The 18030-nt window shown below is 30.4% G+C and overlaps 1 protein-coding gene across 2 annotated transcripts in view; it reads left to right on the top strand.

Moving 5' to 3' along the window:
• The first annotated feature begins 11326 nt into the window (after nt 1-11326).
• The window catches only part of form3 (formin 3), a 183109-nt gene continuing 176405 nt past the window's right edge, over nt 11327-18030 (top strand). For both annotated transcript variants that reach the window (XM_065503170.1, XM_065503169.1), the window contains exon 1: nt 11327-12264. The gene's annotated coding sequence lies outside the window, so the exon portion shown is untranslated. The remainder of the gene's footprint in view (nt 12265-18030) is intronic.

The raw sequence follows: 18030 nt of genomic DNA, 5'->3' as shown, positions 1-18030 counted from the left end.
TGTTGTTTTTGTGTTGTGTTTATGAGATTTCATTTCAGCAGCGTGTAAGTGGGAGTGTCACAATCATCATGGTAAAAGTTATTAGACTTGTAGGCTTTTCTTGCGATGATTTTTGTTTAACTAGTTGTGTGTTAAAGTATGTGGATGGGTGGCAGGATTCATAAGTTATTGAAGAATTAAAAGAACATATAAGAAGAAATAAGAAACTAAGAACTAAAAAAGCATGTGGAAAATTAAGAACTTGCAATTGAATTAATTAACTATATTAGATATGAAAACACTTAACAAACTACCCTCGTAACCACAAAAGACTAAGGTAAAGTTGAATCTACTGCACTGCACTACACATACATACATTTATACACATATTGCTAGTTATTATTATAGTTGTTGTTCTTTCATTTCACTCCCACACTCACTGCTTCAGTTCAGTGTAATCTAAGAGCCTTACAAGATGTCGCCATCATCGGCTAACCGAAAGGAAATGCTTTCTGTGGTTTTTCAGTTCTTGTTCATATTTTTCATCTTCTTAAGTTCGTTTTTAGTTTATGGAGTTTTTTTTATTCTTTTTGTTCTTGTTGTAGTTGTACGTTTTGCTCTGAAGTACCTTTATGTATATTTTGGTGTGTTAAACACGTTTTATTCCATTTTTTGATATCGCAGTTGTTCTTCATATTTTCTTTTTATACCCTACACCACCATAGTGCGGAGGGCATTATGATATTTTGCTAATGTTTGTAACGCCCAAAACTATTAGTCTAACATCCACCTTATAGTATACCGATCGACACAGAATCACTTTCCGAGTTTATATAACGATGTCCGTCCGTCCTTATGGCTGGTTGGCTGGTCAATGTAAACCGTTAGATATTTAGATAAAATTTGTTACCCTTGAATCTGTCAGAAATCGTTTCATTATTTCACCTCTCCCCCATACAAATGTCCTTCCCAAATAGGACTTTATCGGTCATAAATCTTTAATTTATATAGGTATCTACACAAATTTCTCTCCGAATAAGTTTTATATACAAGGTGGCGCAAAAGTAATCCTCCTATCAGAAAATGCAATAAATTTTGCGGTTTGCCCCTAATGTCAGTTCTGTTTTGACATTTGTGTAGTAAACACATGCGAAATACACGTTAATAAACAATGTAACGCTACACTGCTCCAGAACGCGGAATATTGCTGACTATTTATTTGACCAATAATCGGTCGGTGACTTTGGCACAACATTAATTTCGTCGCAGATGAGTGATGAGGCCCATTTCCATCTTAGCGGGTACGTAAATAAGCAAAATTTACGATTCTGGGGCACTGAAAATCCGCGTGTAACCCACGAAGAGCCATTACACCCGCTCAAAGTCACTGTATGGTGTGCTGTTTTCGCTGGAGGAGTCATCGCACCTTTTTTCTTCGAAGACGTCGCGGGCCAAACGGTTACTGTGAATGGTGAGCGCTACAGAGCAATGATCAAATAGTTATTTTTGCCGAAACTTGATGAATTGGGATTGGAAAACAACGGCACACACTGCACGTGCCACAACCGATATGCTGAAGTATGCATTTCCCGGGCGCCTAATCTCCCGTTTTGGCCATCAGCAAGATCGCCTGATTTGACAGCTCCAGACTTATTTTTGTGGGGCTTTTTGAAGTCGTGGGTTTATGTCAACAAGCCTCAGACTCTTGCAGCTCTTAAAGACAATATACGTCAAGAATGTGAGGACCTATCGCCGGAAGTTTTGGCCAAAGTGATGGAAAATGCCATAAAAAGGGCTCAAATGACAATCAACTGTGGCGGCGGCCATTTACATGACATCATATTCTCGTCTTGATGTAAAAAAAATTAAAAGACCAACAAAAAATAATCCACAAGAAGAATCAAAGTTTTTCATTTTTTTTACAGCCAAAAAACATCGGAAGTTTAATTTTGCGCCACCTTGTATAAGGAAGTGTTTTCACCTAATTGTATGATGATCGGTCCATTATTAGCCGTAGCTCCCATATAAGGCCCACTTCCTAATATCACCTTAACGGCTATAAATCTTTTAAAAAGCCTAAAATTTAAGAGAAATAAGTTCCATATAGATATAAATCACCAACTTAATTTCATGGCGATCGGTCCATAATTACTCATAGCTCCCATATAAGGCCCACTACCTAAAAGCACCCACCAAAATAATTTATTGAAATTTTAAAAGAAAATAGTTTTTGCTCATTTTACTCAATGTAAGGTATTATAAAGTCGAGCTTGACCAATCTTACTTTCTTACTTGTTTTTACTTATTCTTTGCTTCTGTTGCTTTTTCGTTTGTCATTAAGTGGAGATGGTGCTACTAAAAGTACAACGCCTCCAGCAACTGACACCATATTCGTTTATTACTTGTTTGTTTTTATGTTTATTCCCTTAAATATATTTTGTTTGGTCCAATTTGTATTTAATTTAAAAATAAATTTATCGTAAAGGTGAAAGAATATAACAATTTTGTTTACTTAAGATTTGGAAAATTTTCAAGGAATTCTTTTGCTATGCAAGCAAAATCACAAAAGTTTTAATGTAAATAATTTCTTTATTGCATATTTAATACAGAGCCTCATTTTATAAAATGAAAATTTATGAAACATGAGAAATTTTTATGAAGAATATTGGAAGAAGAAACTTAATATTCATACTTTTCGTTTTATAATGAGACCCATAGTGTTTTTATTAAATTCATTTCAGATTCCTCAACAACATCCATAGAATTAGAAATGATGCAAATAGTTCTGGAACCCCTTCGGTGGAACGCTATAGTAAGTCTACAATGAGTGACAATACAATGGAAACTTTTTTTAAAATCATATTCCTTATTTTCAGTTTTAAAATACATTTTTTTTTTAAAGAATTTATATGTCAGGTACATATCTGTCATTTATTCTCACTTAGTTTTTTTTTTTTTTGTCGAATTTTGTACCAACGAATCGTCATATACGGGAAGTTATGCTTTACTTCTTTAATTAGGAAAAAAAGTGCCGCTGAAGCACAACGATTGCTCACCAAAGATTATGGTGAATTCGATCCATCGATTTTAAGGTGCGAGAGATAGTTTGTACCGTTCAGAAGTGGTGATTTTGACACGGAAGACAAAGATCGCCCAGACCAGCCAAAAATGTTTGAAGGCCAATAATTGGAGGCATTACTCCATGAAGACTGTTGTAAAACTCACCAAGAGTTTGCAAAATCATTGGGAGCAATTTCAAAATGTTTGCGTGCAGTGTGTACCATTACGAATTGAAGACGTGAGAAAATCATTTTTGCACCGAATCATTACTTGTGATGAAAAATGTATCCACTAGAATAACAAGAGCGTAAGAGATCGCATTAAAAGCCCGGCCAACCAGCCGAATCGACTGAGTACTTGGTAGGAGCAAAACGAAGGGTCTTATCTATTATGAGTGGTGAAATCTGTTCAGACCATTACACGGAACCTATACCGAACGCAACTGATTCGTTTGAAGCATGCATTGGTTGAAAAAACGCACAGAATATGCGGGCAGACATGAAACCGTAATAATCCATCATGACAATGCTCGGCCACATGTTGCAATAACTATTAAAAATTAATTAGAATGAAGTGGTTCGGAAGTTTGCCCTCACCCGCTTGGTAATCAAAATACTATTTGTTTCGATCGATGCAGAACGCTCTCTCTTTACTTTGGAACAGAGTATCCGAAATTGGCTTGATTCTAAATCCAAAAGATTAGCAGTTCTTTTGGTTCGGAATCCATATGTTGCCAGAATAATGGGAAAAAGGTCATAATAGCTAACAATGGCCAATACGTTGAATAAATTTATATTGGACAAATGTTTAAAAAAATTCCTAATTTTTTAGTCATATACCCAATAATTTTTCACATTTATCGTAAAGTAGGTTTAAACATTACAAAAAACTATATGTATGTGATAAATATTCCATTATAAAAGCAGCAGTTTCAAAAATAATACACAAAATTCGTGTGACAGGTACATACTGCAAATATTTGGGGGAAACCTACTCCAAGACAAGAACTTTTATGAAATTCCTAAAAATTACTACCCGGAATGTAATCAATGATCTTAAACTGGAAATTAATTTTCGAACTGTCATGTCATAAATATAGAAGGTAGTTTAATTTTCTCTTAATTTCAATCTTGTTAATAATTTGACAATAAATAAGATTTGATGTTTATTTTATGTTCAACATTTGAAATAAAATATTATTATTCGGAATTTGTTTTATTTTATGGAATAAGTTTTATTAATTATTCTTTAAATTTGTGTTTTATTCACAAACTTTACTTTATAGTCGACCCCTGGTTGTGAAATTGTAAACATAAATAAGGTTTGTGTCCGTACTAAACCTAGTGGAGTCAACTACATTATAATAGGTTCCACAAATACATAAATGTTGTGTCTATGTACAGCAGTGTTGCCACTTCTATGTAGTAACACTAGTGTTGCCAAATATTTTTACGGGATTGTCCCGCTTTTAGTCATTAATTACCGCCTTTTCAAAATGTTCAATATCTAATCAACTGTACTTATTAAAGAACAGTTGATTTTGAACTTACTTCATTTCAAAAACTAGTTCTTGGATAACTTCATGTACTTAACAAATGTCCCGTAGTTATTTTTCAACAGATGTTAAAATTTAAAATAGTATTTCTGATAATTGATCTCAAACTGTCATTTAAAAAAATCTTAGACAGTTCAATAACCGATTGTAAACAAACCTTCCTCCGACAACTCACCATGGTGAGTAAAATTGCTATGTACTGTATGTGCAGTTAAAAATAAACGTTTAAAGTAACAATTGACTTCACGCTGAGTTACATGGGCGCATGAGTTACACTCTAGATTATTTAGACGCACTTATGTGGTAATTGTTCTCACTCTAGATTACATGGGACGTATTGGGCGTATTACTTAATGCCAGATTTATAATAGATGGCGTATCTTTCTAACGCGGTTTTTGTTTTTAATAACTTATATGTCATTTTGTAGGGTACATATCTGTCATTTATTCTCACTTAGTTATTGAACATTTTGTGCCAACAAAGTTTTTCTTTACTTCTTTAAATTGAAAAAAAGTGCCGCTGAAGCACAACGATTGCTCACCAACGTTTATGGTGATTGTGTTCCATCGGTTTCAACGTGCGGCTCAGAAGTGATGATTTTGACACGGATTTTGAAATATCCCCTTGGCCACCCAAAAATTGGAGGTATTACTCCATGAAGATTGCTGTAAAACTCAACAATAGCTTGCAAAATTATTGGGCGCTACTCAAGCAGCAATTTCAAAACGTTGCAAGTCCGAAATGATGCTTGAGCGCTATAAAAGATAATCATTTTTGCACCGAATTATTATTTGCGATGAAAAATGGATCCACTAGAATAACAAGAAGCATAAGAGATCGTATTAAAAGCCCGTTCAATCAGCTTAATCGAAACCAAATCCTAATATCCATGGCGCTAAGGTAATTCTCTGTATATGTTGGGAGCAAAAGGATCCTATCTATTGTGAGCTGCTGAAATGAGACCAGACCCAGCTAGCAATGGCTGTTTTTTAGACGATTGTGTTTAATATACAACTCTTAAAAGAATCTTCTGATGATGATCTGATGAGTAACAATAACATATATTTTTTTTTTAAATTTTTACAGATTTTCAGACACGCTCGTCTTTTAATCTTGGAGTGTTTAACATGCAAATCTTTAAATTGTTTTATTAACAAATATACAATTTACTGTTATAGATAAACAGAAACAAACAGTCGTTTTTCATCAAACTTTTATTTAAGTTTTGAATTTAAAGAGTTCAGTTGGTGATTTTGTAATACATATGTATGTTAAAATTGCTTAAAAAACGAATAATTAAAAAGTGAAGTGTTTGTGACATTAAAAACTAAGATTAAAATCTATTCGATTTTAATCTTATAAGAATTATACGGCTGAGCATTTCACGAGTTGTAAGATAATCCCTACATGAGTGTCATACGATTCTTGTCATATGCTTTATTAAATACTCTTTAGATAATCTCTACACAAATCTCAAACGATTCTCTCTACGATTAATGTTAGCGCCTTACGCTGTGTTGTGGAAGAATCTCACAGAAGAATCAGCTGCTAAACCAGTTACTCCCGTGCAAGGATCTTCTGTGATTAAAAAATGTGCTCGTCGACGATCAAAAACGCACTTCATGAGATTTCCAGTGGACTCTTCGATGATTGAAAATGCTAGCTGGGGACCATCACAGGGAACCTGTACCGAACACAACTGATTCGTTTGAAGCCGTAATATTTCATCATGACAACGATCGCCCACATAATGCAATACCTGTTAAAAATAATTTAAAACTAAACAACAAATATACAAAAACAAATAAACTTAAAATTTCTATTAAAATTAAAAACAATAAACTCTCTTTTATTTCTGGATAAAGTTTCCTTCCATCATCAAACCAAGTAAGTACATTAAATTTCTTGAATTTTGCTCATCTACCTCAATATTAGCTGATACACAATGCTGCTGTTGTACCCTACATTTGTTACATTTCGTGTAACAAACTACATATTAACAATCTACTTTGGTCTCACCAAGTAGTTATAACAAATCCAACTTACCTATTCCCTTTTTGTTATAACAGCTCATAAAATTATTAATTTTTTCAATAAACCTAATTGAACCCAAATAAAATCCAATCGATAATCTTCATATCCGATTCGGACAACAATAGACAAAATTTCCAATTGACAGCCATCAAGGTCAGCTAATTAAAAAAAAAAAAAAACTCGCTCCAATTGATCGATTTATTGAGCGTGAAGTAAACGAAATTTTTCATTCATAAAACTCTAACCATCAAATTCATACTCAGTTAAAAACTCTCTGTGACAGACAATGAAAATGAAACAATGAATTTGTAGATAAATCAATAAATACTCCCACATGATCAGCAAACATGTTTCAGCGGTAGTGCTTTTTAACAATGGTACTCGTATATTTGGAGATATGTTTTATTAATATCTACTTTTTTATTTGTTTAAAATTATAATGTTGAATTAAAGTTTAAATTAAGTAAATAGCAGAGTTGCCATTTCTTGGTGATATAAGGTGAAAAAATGGGTTTTTATTTTTTTGTTAAAGATATGATTTTTATTGTTTGTCCATCATATCGAATTATCCATTTAAAATTTAGTGATCTTTTGATAATATTGTTACGTTTTAACCTTTTCAAAACGTTGGTTTATTTCCTTTAAATAAACCGGATACTTTTGATTGCAAATAAAAGCCGTTTAGTAGTTTAAAAATTGTAACAACGCTTTATTTATTTAAAATGTACAACAACCACAGAATTAAATAGCCACTCAATGTTTATTATACACGTTTATAAATTCTCAGAAATACAGACACACTTTATAATGTACACGAATTCAATTGAAAAATACAGCACACATTAAGGCACTCAGTTGATGTTTATTTGAATAGCGTCTCTGATAAACTAACTAACGATGCCACCTCTGCCACTATTTACAACACTGCCATCTGCACTCTAGATTTCTCTTTAACTGTCTAGAGGTTTCTAATACATACGCCATCTGTGGTGTACTTTCTACAATGTTCTTTAATTGAATTTTCGAATTCGAATATACGGTTGCAGCAAACAGCGTTGCCATACTTACGATCAATGGTCAACTGAAAGCTTTTATTCAATGTTAATAATGCCCACAGATATGTTGCAGTTTGCTATTACAGCACTTTTATTTGAAAGCATTAGGCTACTTTTAAATCAGCCGTTAAAATCGTTATATTTGAATTCAAGTACAATTTCGTAACAATATCATTAACTGTAATTATACAGAGTGTTTTTATACCCTTCACCTTCGTGAGAAGGGTATATATAAGTTTGTCGTTCCGTTTGTAATTTCTACATTTTTCATTTACGACCCTATAAAGTATATATATTCTGGATCCTTATAGATAGCGGAGTCGATTAAGCCATGTCCGTCTGTCTGTTGAAATCAATTTTCTGAAGACCCCAGATATCTTCGGGATCCAAAACTTCAATAATTCTGTCAGACATGCTTTCGAGAAGTTTGCTATTTAAAATCAGCAAAATCGGTCCATAAATAACGGAGATATGAGCAAAAAACCGGGACAACCTCGATTTTTTACCTATTTTTGATCTATATCTGGATTACTAAGTCATTAATATAGACAATATGGATATCTAATGATAGATATTTCAAAGTCCATTGCAACGATGTAGATAAGGCTATAGTAAGTTGGACCTACAATGGGTCAAAATCGGGAAAAATATTTTTTAACCCGAATTTTTTTTTTATCAACAAATTTTTTTTGATATCTTCGGGATCCAATTCTTCAATAATTCTGTCAGACATGCTTTTGAGAAGTTTGCTATTTAAAATCAGCAAAATCGGTCTATAAATAACGGAGATATGAGCAAAAAACCGGGACAACCTCGATTTTTTACCTATTTTTGATCTTTATTTTTGATTACTAAGTCATTAATATAGACAATATGGATATCTAATGATAGATATTTCAAAGTCAATTGCAACGATGTAGATAAGGCTATAGTAAGTTGGACCTACAATGGGTCAAAATCGGGAAAAATATTTTTGAACCCGAATTTTTTTTTCATAAAAAAATTTTTTTTGTCATACATTTTTTTTCCAAAGAAAAAAAATTAAAAAAATTTGGAAAAAACTTTTTTTAAAAAAAAATTCAAAACCATTTAAAAAAAAAAATTGTGAAAAACAATAAAAAAAAAAAAAATTTTGTTTACCTAAAAATATTTAAAAAAATTTATTTTAAAGTATAATTTGGTGAAGGGTATATAAGATTCGGCTCAGCCGAAGATAGCTCTCTTACTTGTTTTAAGTCCGTTAGAATTTAGAAGGGTTAACTGTCATACTGCGCTCACTTTTTATATCCTTCACCATGAGTGGCAAGGATATATATAAGTTTGTCATTCCGTTTGTAATTTCAACATTTTTCATTTATTCAGAATCGTTATAGATAGCGGAGTCGATATAGCCATGTCCGTCTGTCCGTCTGTGTATTGAAATCAACTTTCCGAAGCCCCCAAAACATACACGATTCATACATCAATATCTCAGAAATTCTTCCGGTTGCTATTTAAAGTCGAGAAAATTGGTCCACAAATGGCTGAGATATAAGGAAAAAACCAGGACAACCTCGATTTTTGACCCATATCTGCATTACCAAATCATTAATATAGACAATATGGATATCTAATGATAGATATTTCAAAGGCCTGTGCAATTACGTATATAAGACCATACATAGTAAGTTGGACAATGGGTCAAAATCGGAAAAAAATATTTTTTAACCCGAATTTTTTTTTTCACCAAAAAATTTTTTATCACTAAATATTAAAAAAAAAATATTTAAAATTAAAATTTTTTTTAAATTAAAAAAAAAATAATTTTTTTAAATTAAAAAAAATAATTTTTTAAAATTTAAAAAAAAAATTTTTGAACAAACAACTGAAAAAAAATTTAAATTTTGTTTATCTAAAAATATTTAAAATTTTTATTTTAAAGTATAATTTGTTGAAGGGTATATAAGATTCGGCACAGCCGAATACAGCTCTCTTACTTGTTGACATTTATGATCAGTATACTCTGGCAAATCATCATGAATAGACTGATGCTTGAACAACGCTTCCAAATTTTCCAAATTTAATTTGAAAATCGGTCATGGATTCGCGCAACTTATAGACGACCGTTTTATCGCAAAATTGTGTACAGCGATGAGGATCATTTTTATCGTAGCGGAGTTATTAATAAAAATGGAGTGAGATCACTCCACAACAGACCCAGAAAATGTACCGTATGGTTCGGTTTACACGCTGGTGGCATCAGCGGACCTTATTTCTTTAAAACTGAAGCCGGAGCTCGAGTTACAGTCAATGAAGATCATTACCGCACCATGATCAATGATTTTTTTTGTTTGATAATTGGCTAACATTGATCCGGACGAGATGTTTTTCAACAGGATAGCGCTACGTGACGCGGCGTCTGCCATCAATGATTTATTGAATTCAAAATTTGGCGTTAACTTGATTCCGAGAAATGGACCTGTCAATTGACATCTAAGGTTGTGCTTTTTGACACTTTCGATTATTTCCAAGTTCAAAGGTTATTTTCAGGTTATTATACCCTACACCACCATAGTGGGGAGGGTATAATGCGTTTGTGCAGATGTGTGTAACGCCCAAAAATATTGGTCTAACACCCACCTTAAAGTATACCGATCGACTTAGAATCACTTTCTGAGTCGATTGTCCGTCCGTCCGTCCGTCCGTCTGGCTGGCTGGTTGTCCATGTAAATCTTGTGCGCATAGTACAGGTCGCAATTTTGAAGATATTTCTATAAAATTTGGTACATATAATTTTTTCAAGGACGAAGCCTATTGAAACTGGCTGAAATCGGTCCATTATTTCACCTAGCCCCCATACAAATGCCCTCTCGAAATTGGACTTTATCGGTCATAAATGTTTAATTTATATATGTATCTCCACAAATTGAGCTCCAAATAAGTTTTATATATACAAAATTCATGTCACCAAATTATGTTACGATCGGTCCATAATTAGTCATAGCTCCCGTATATACCCACTTCCGAAAATCACTTTAACGTGCTTAAATCACTTAAAAATGTTGGTATATACACAAAATTCAATATAAATAACTTTCATATAGACATAAATCACACGACCTAATTTTATGGTGATCGGTCCATAATTGGTCATAGCTCCCATATAAGGCCCACTTCCGAAAATCACTCACGAATATAAATTATTGATATTTTAAAAGAAAAATATTTTTACTCAGTTACTTGGTGTAGGGTATTATACTTTCTTACTTGTTTTTAATTTTAAGGTTGGTGGCTTAGCTGCGAACAATTTAAACAAATTTGAAATTTTTGGGGATTTCCAGCTATTAATTGTGGAATATATTCCAAATCCACTGGGGGCAAGACAACTCTAGCTAATAGATTAAAAACGAATGCAGGTTGAATTTTAGACAAAGAACAAAATGAGCAGCAGCAAACAAACACACACATCTATCTCCAACAAATAAATAAATACTTTATTTTGTTGGAAATGCTGAGTGACAGTGGTAAAGCAAAACCTTAGATAATGTAAAGCTGAGCTCCCCACATGCAAACACACGCACCGAAAGCAAAACGATATTAAATGGAATTGAAACACTGATCAACACACAAATACAGAGAGAGAGAGGAAGAGAGACCAGAGAACTTTTAAACGCGAGAAGAATTTTAAAGTTTAACGAAGAATATTTATTAAATACTTAGTTTAAAAAAGCAGAGCAGCGACTGCATTTGACTTCTATCTAACAGATACCACAAAGCAGCAAAAAAAGTATCTAAACAAACATGAAAATAATACAATTTTTCAGATTCAGTTACTTACGAGCGGTCTTTTGGTTTAAAACGTTTTGTTTCATGTAGCGGGTAAAACGAAAAGTGCGCAAGCGCGTTTGTCGGTTACATTTCAAAAAAAATATTAATACAAATAATTTTCCACAAAAAAGAAATAATAATTAAAAACTATTAAAACTTCTAAACTAAATTTAATGAAACTAATATAACTTATATAAAAAAACAACAACGAATTATTTTAAAGTGAAAATATAAAATTAAGTAAAAATAAAATAAAACGAATTTTAAAAATTAAACCCACGATTTTTTTGTTAAAGAATATATATAGAAAAATTAAATAAATAAATGATTGATTAATTGATTGATTTAAGCAATAAAATTTCAATTTATTGTTAAGTATAAATAAATTATGGAAAATTTTGAAACATAATTAAAAAAGAAAATTAAATTATTATCAAAACAAATTGAAAAAAAGAAATTTCTAAAAAAAAAGAAAAGCAAAACCTAATTGTTTAACAAATTTTATTGGCTGCATTTTAGCCATCAGTTAAGAAAAAACAAAATTTAATGCTAATTTTGTTACAATTTTGTTAGCCACAAACTAAAACGAAAACAACACAGAAAAAAAAAACTAAAATTCTGGTTTTCTCTAATTTCTTAAGAAGTTTGACTGGCGTCTTTTTGGTTTGTCACAAAAGTAAAAACAATCAACCAGCCCACCACCTGTTCTAATGCGCTTTATTTTGGCAACTTTTCAAACGATCGCATGAGCAACAGCGCACGCAAATAACGTGGTAAGTTTACAAACGCCTTGATTTTTTATTTTCATACATATGTACACTATTTTATCTACACAAGTTTTACACTCAAGGATAATTTGTTGGTTGTAAAAAAAAAGTTTAAATTAAAGAATTTCCTCATATTGGATCAAAATGGTGTTTAATGTTAAAAAATCATGTGAGATTGAGGTTCCGGAAATGTCATGAAAGAATACACGATTTTAAAATGACTGAAATTTTCTTTCCTTATTTGGCGGTACACAGTGGGACAATCAAAAATATTTTCTAAAGGATACCTTGTATGGGGACTAGCGACAAGTATTGTCCGATTTTTACCATACTTGACAGTATAATTTCAGAGTACTTAGAACTAATTCGTGGAAAATTGTATCAGAATTGCCGCATAATCAACATATTTATAACTGCTCAAACAGTATTCCGGGGGGACATTTGTATGGCTATATAGGCTATATTGCCTATTTTCAATACCAAAGAAACCATATCAACAGAGACTATTTGTGAATTTCAGACAGCTCGATTCTTTCGTTTCGTATTTTCAACAGACGCACAGTGGGTTGAATGGTACCCAAAGTGGCGATTAATCCATAGAAGCAGTAGTTTTAAAATATTATATTTTTTTATTGATGAGTTATTATAAGCACATAAAAACACAGCATTTAAAAAAAAAGTTTAAAAAATAAATTTTTTAACCCTTTAAGCGCATTATTGCTTTTTGGAAAAAACACCTTTTTTCACAATTTATGCTGTAACTTTGGAATGGAAAGCGATAAATTAATGAATTAAATTGGAAATAAAAGCACACTTAATATGCTATTAAAAAATTCAAAACATAAATTTATTATATGTATTTACATTAGCATAAATTTAATTTAAAATCTAATTTTTGTTTTTCACAAAATTTTATAAATGTACAAATTTTTTAAAAAAAAGACAATATTTTAAATTCTTGTAATGAACAATCATAAATACATAAAAACACAACTTTACAAAAAAAATGTAAGAAAAAAATGTTTTAACCTATTTTGTATCAGAATATGTTTTTTAGCAAGAGCAGTTCTTTCACTATAACTTAAATAAGTAAAAAACCTCAATAAACCCGCACGCTTTTTTTTCTGTATATAGAAGCTGAAAGTTCATATTTTAAGAGCATTTAATGGAATTTACCCGATCTCGCCCTGATTTTATTTTAAACTCAATCTATATATCGAAAAAACCCCAATAATGGAGAACTTTAAAAAAAATCTTAAAAAATATTTTCAAAACATTTATCTAAACAAAAATTATTTATTTATGTTCTCAAATACCTGAAGTTGATGGTTCCATTTTAATATTTCTACTTTTAACAGATTTAACAAAAAATATAAGCTCTCGAAATATCACAATTTTCAATTTTAACCACAGCACGCAAAATTTGTAAAAATTATTTGACTTTGAACGCTCACTGCCAATAAAGTAAGTTACTCACAACTGTAATTTTAGCAGTTTGTGATGTATTATTTAATGCACTTTAACCCAATACCAAACATGACTGAAACAGATAAAGTTCAGCTTTTGAATTAATCGCCACTTTTGGTACATTTCAACCCTCTGTGATCGGTTTCGAATCTTTTGAGGACCAAATATAAAGAGTGAGCAAAAAAAAAACTTATACTTGTATTAAGTTAAATAAAACTTTAACAGTTCAATATGAAAATTCTCAAAAATATTGTATAAATTTATAAAGTTATGCTCTTTTTCCGGAAATTCTTCCATTAAAGATTTTATAATTGCTTTCGTTAACTTTTTGGACGAGATTAAATCGGACATGTGCTAGGATAGCTTTCCTGTGTTATTTAATTCCAAGAGCCCAATAGCTTTCCAGAGACTGAAGTTCTGGACAGTTGGGTGGATTTACCACTTTTACATAGTGACATGATGCCAAATCAGGCTATAAATATGAAGGTACTCTGTGCGGTTTTAAGAAAGGTAAAAGCCGTTTTTGTAGACACTCCTCAATATACTATATTTCTGTGTCACAATTGATTGGCTTTATTTGTCACAGCTAGGGTTTTTATCCCGGGAATTCCTGATATAAATTTCCCGGGAATTTTGCCAATTTTTCACTACCCGATTCCCGGGATTTTTAGTCGGGAATTCCGGGAATTAAAAACTGACGAAAATACATAGAAAACAAGTTAGAACTCTATTTTTTTCAACAAAAAACAGTGAAAAGTTTTTTTTACAGTTTTATTATTATTTATTTGGAGTTTTTCGTATAAAAATTTAAAAAGTCAATTCATTATTTATAGAATTAATTTCTTTTTGAATCATTATAAGTTCTTTAAATATCTTCTTCAAATCCATAACAAAACAGCTTAAAAAATTTATTAAATGTTTAAATTTTTCTTCAATTAAAATCTAGTACAAAAAGGCTTAAGACAATTTTTTCAATTAATTTTGTAAATGATTTGATTTAACAAAAATTTAATCATTAAAAGTTTGAATAGATTCTGTTATTTGAATGAATCTAAAATAAATAAATATTAAGAATGGATTTATGGAATGAAGAAAAGAATTATGAACATTCTTTAATTATGGATTAAGATTTTAGGGAATTAAGCTCAAATTTTATTAATTAATTCGAAGATCTGATATATAATAATTATAACACTAAGTTTTTATATGGAATTTGGCTATAATATTCCTAATTTACAGTATCATTATATATTTCGGGAATAGCCAGGTACCCGGTAATGTAGAAAAAAATATCTCGATTCCCGGGAATCAAAAAAAGGTGGGGAAATTAAAAACCCTAGTCACAACTGCAAATGGCTTGCCACACAAGAAACTACTTGAAAATCTTGATTCGGAAGTTGTTAAAAATCTGCCAGTACATAAGTTTCATCATCGATCACATAATAGTTGTATTTTTTTTATAAAATTTTACCTCAATTTGTTCGCTCTTTCTTTTGCTGCTAAGTTCTTTTTCGAATTGCAATCTGGAACTTTTTGAACTTTATACGACTTCAACCCAGCATTAGAATCAGAGCATTTAACTTTACGAGCTGCTTTACTGATATAATTGTTCGGTGCTCTTCTAAAGATTTGTTCGACTTCATTTGCCTTACCCATATCTGTTAGACATTTTTTTCTTTCTGATCCAGGTTTTCTTTCAATATTCAAGTCTTCATTTTACTGTTTAATGGCCTTTGAAACAGTGTGACGATGAATCTTCAGATCTTTTGATATTTTTCTGAAAACTTTTAATTGTTTTTTCACAAACTTTTTTTCGGTGACCATTTTGACTTGAAAATGAATGAATTAAGAAAAGAAAAGCTAACGTGATTAAAAAAACAAGTAAGAGAGCTAATTCGGCTGTGCCAAATCTTATATACCCTTCACCAAATTATACTTAAAAATAATTTTTTTTTTAAATATTTTTAAGTAAACAAAATTTTAATTTTTTTTTCAAATTTTTTTTTTAAAAAGTTTTTTCAATTTTTTTTTTTAAAGTTTTTTCAAATTTTTTTTTAAAAAATTTTTTCAATTTTAATTTTTTTTTTTAAAGTTTTTTCAAATTTTTTTTTAAAAAATTTTTTCAATTTTAATTTTTTTTTGAAATTGTTTTTTTAAAAATTTTTTTCCAATTTTTTTTTCAAAATTTTTAAAAATTTTTTTTTTTGGAAAAATAATTTATGAAAAAAAAAATTTTTTGATGAAAAAAAAATTCGGGTTAAAAAATATTTTTCCCGATTTTGACCCATTGTAGGTCCATCTTACATATTGTCTATATTAATGACTTATTAATCCAGATATATATCAAAAATAGGCCAAAAATCAAGGTTTTTTCCTTATATCTCAGCCATTTATGGGCCGATTTTAAAGAGCAACCAAGCCGAACTGAGCCCTATATATTGATGTATGAATCATGAATGTAAGTTATTTAGGGGCTACGAAAAGTTGATTTCAACATACAGACGGACTATAACGATCCAGGCGCGGATCTAGGTCAACCATTTGGTGGGGAAATAATTAAAATTTGTTCTACATTTTTCTTTTTATTCCTTTTTTTATACGAAAACTTTTCAGTTTTGGCGGGTCCCCCTCTGGACCCGCGCCTGCCCTTGTCACTCATGGTGAAGGGTATAATAATAATTTGTTGGACCAAGTTTTGGCTGGAATAGTGTGTATAAGTTATTTTTGACTCACTCTTTAGTACAATTTATATTTCTTTGTTCATATCACTTTCATTTTCTTTATACTGTGATTTTTTTATTTTCGATTTTAGCATTGTTTCCCAAAATAATAAAAACAGCTGGTTACCTTAATGATAAAATATTGTTTTATCTATTCTTTAACTTTAGACAGAATTGTAAGAGTTTACGTTAAAGTTCTGTTAAGACAATATTGTTATCTGGTTTGCAGAGTTTATTTTCTATTTAAGTATTTAAGGTATTTAATTAAATAGCTAAAAATACTTTCTGCTGCCATATCTTAACACTTTTTAGCCCCCATGAAAGTAAAAAAATTAACAGAAATCCAATTTTTTAAAGATTTTAAAGTGCTTCATTGAAATTGTTAATTGAGAAAATTGTTATTTTTTTAATAATGTTAACAGATTTGATTCTGTTCATTTTGAATACAAGCAATTGTTAAAATAAAATTTAGTTGTAAACATTTTTGCAACATAAGGCGATTATTTATTAGCATTACTAAATGCTCAATTTGACAGGGAATGGCGCCTCTTTAAAGTTTTATATTTTCAAGGGGATTGACCCCTACTAGGTAATTAAAAATATTTTTTATACATTTTTTCTTAAACCTAAATTTGTTTATTGTCTCAATTTATTTAAAAAAAATATTAATAATCTTTAAAATCAATTTTATTTAATATGCTTACATTTAGAATGATTGTTTTTTAATGACATCTGTCATATTAAATTTTATTGCGTTTCATTTCATTTTATTATCTATTAAATGTTAATAAAAATTATATACTTTTACTAACAAGTATCGAAAATATTGTATTTTATGTGTTTTAAATTAATAATAAAAGTTTATGGTTTTGTGGGTAATATTTTACGCAAAATTTATAAATATTTAAAGTAAACATTCGAAGATTTAATTTGATAAGAGAGAGAACAATTCGAGGGTCTATGTAAGATTTGTGTAAGCAGCACAAATATATGAAGCTTGGGAATGGGGACCCAAAAATTTTGTCTCATATTGTTTTAAAATATCGCCAAAAATCCATTAATAATCCAAATAAACTGAAATTTTAAGATCCACAAAAAACAAGCATGTAACAGTTATCTCGTCCCTCCAAAAAATTACATGCATCCAAAGTTGGAACATGTAAAAAGGGCCGTATTTTTTACGTTTTTTCCCAAAAAAAGTCTGTATATTTTTTTATTTTGTAAAAAAAAATTCTTTGGGCTCTATATAATTTGTATAGGATCCGGAAAGAGAATTTAATGCAAAAGCGTGTAAAGTAAAACTTGTCCCACCAGAGCGCTGGATAGCATCCAAATTTGGGCAATTTGAAAATAATTTTTGGTCTGAGTAAAAAAAAAGTTTTCTCTAATTTATTTGACACGTAAAAAACATAAGGTAGACATGTTATATATCAATGGATACAGGATTTTGTCTACTTTTCAAAAATGTATATAACTTTTGACAATTAAAAAATTCATGGAATACTTTTTTGAAAAATATGACAATAAAATGCTTTTTATTGAGTTTAGATAAAAATTTTTCAAATTAAAATTAAATTTTTATTTA

This window comes from Calliphora vicina, chromosome 3, assembly GCF_958450345.1.
Source record: "Calliphora vicina chromosome 3, idCalVici1.1, whole genome shotgun sequence".
Taxonomy (NCBI): domain Eukaryota; kingdom Metazoa; phylum Arthropoda; class Insecta; order Diptera; family Calliphoridae; genus Calliphora; species Calliphora vicina.
The sequence above is the reverse complement of the archived record's forward strand: the minus strand, read 5'-3'. Positions and strand labels throughout refer to the sequence as shown.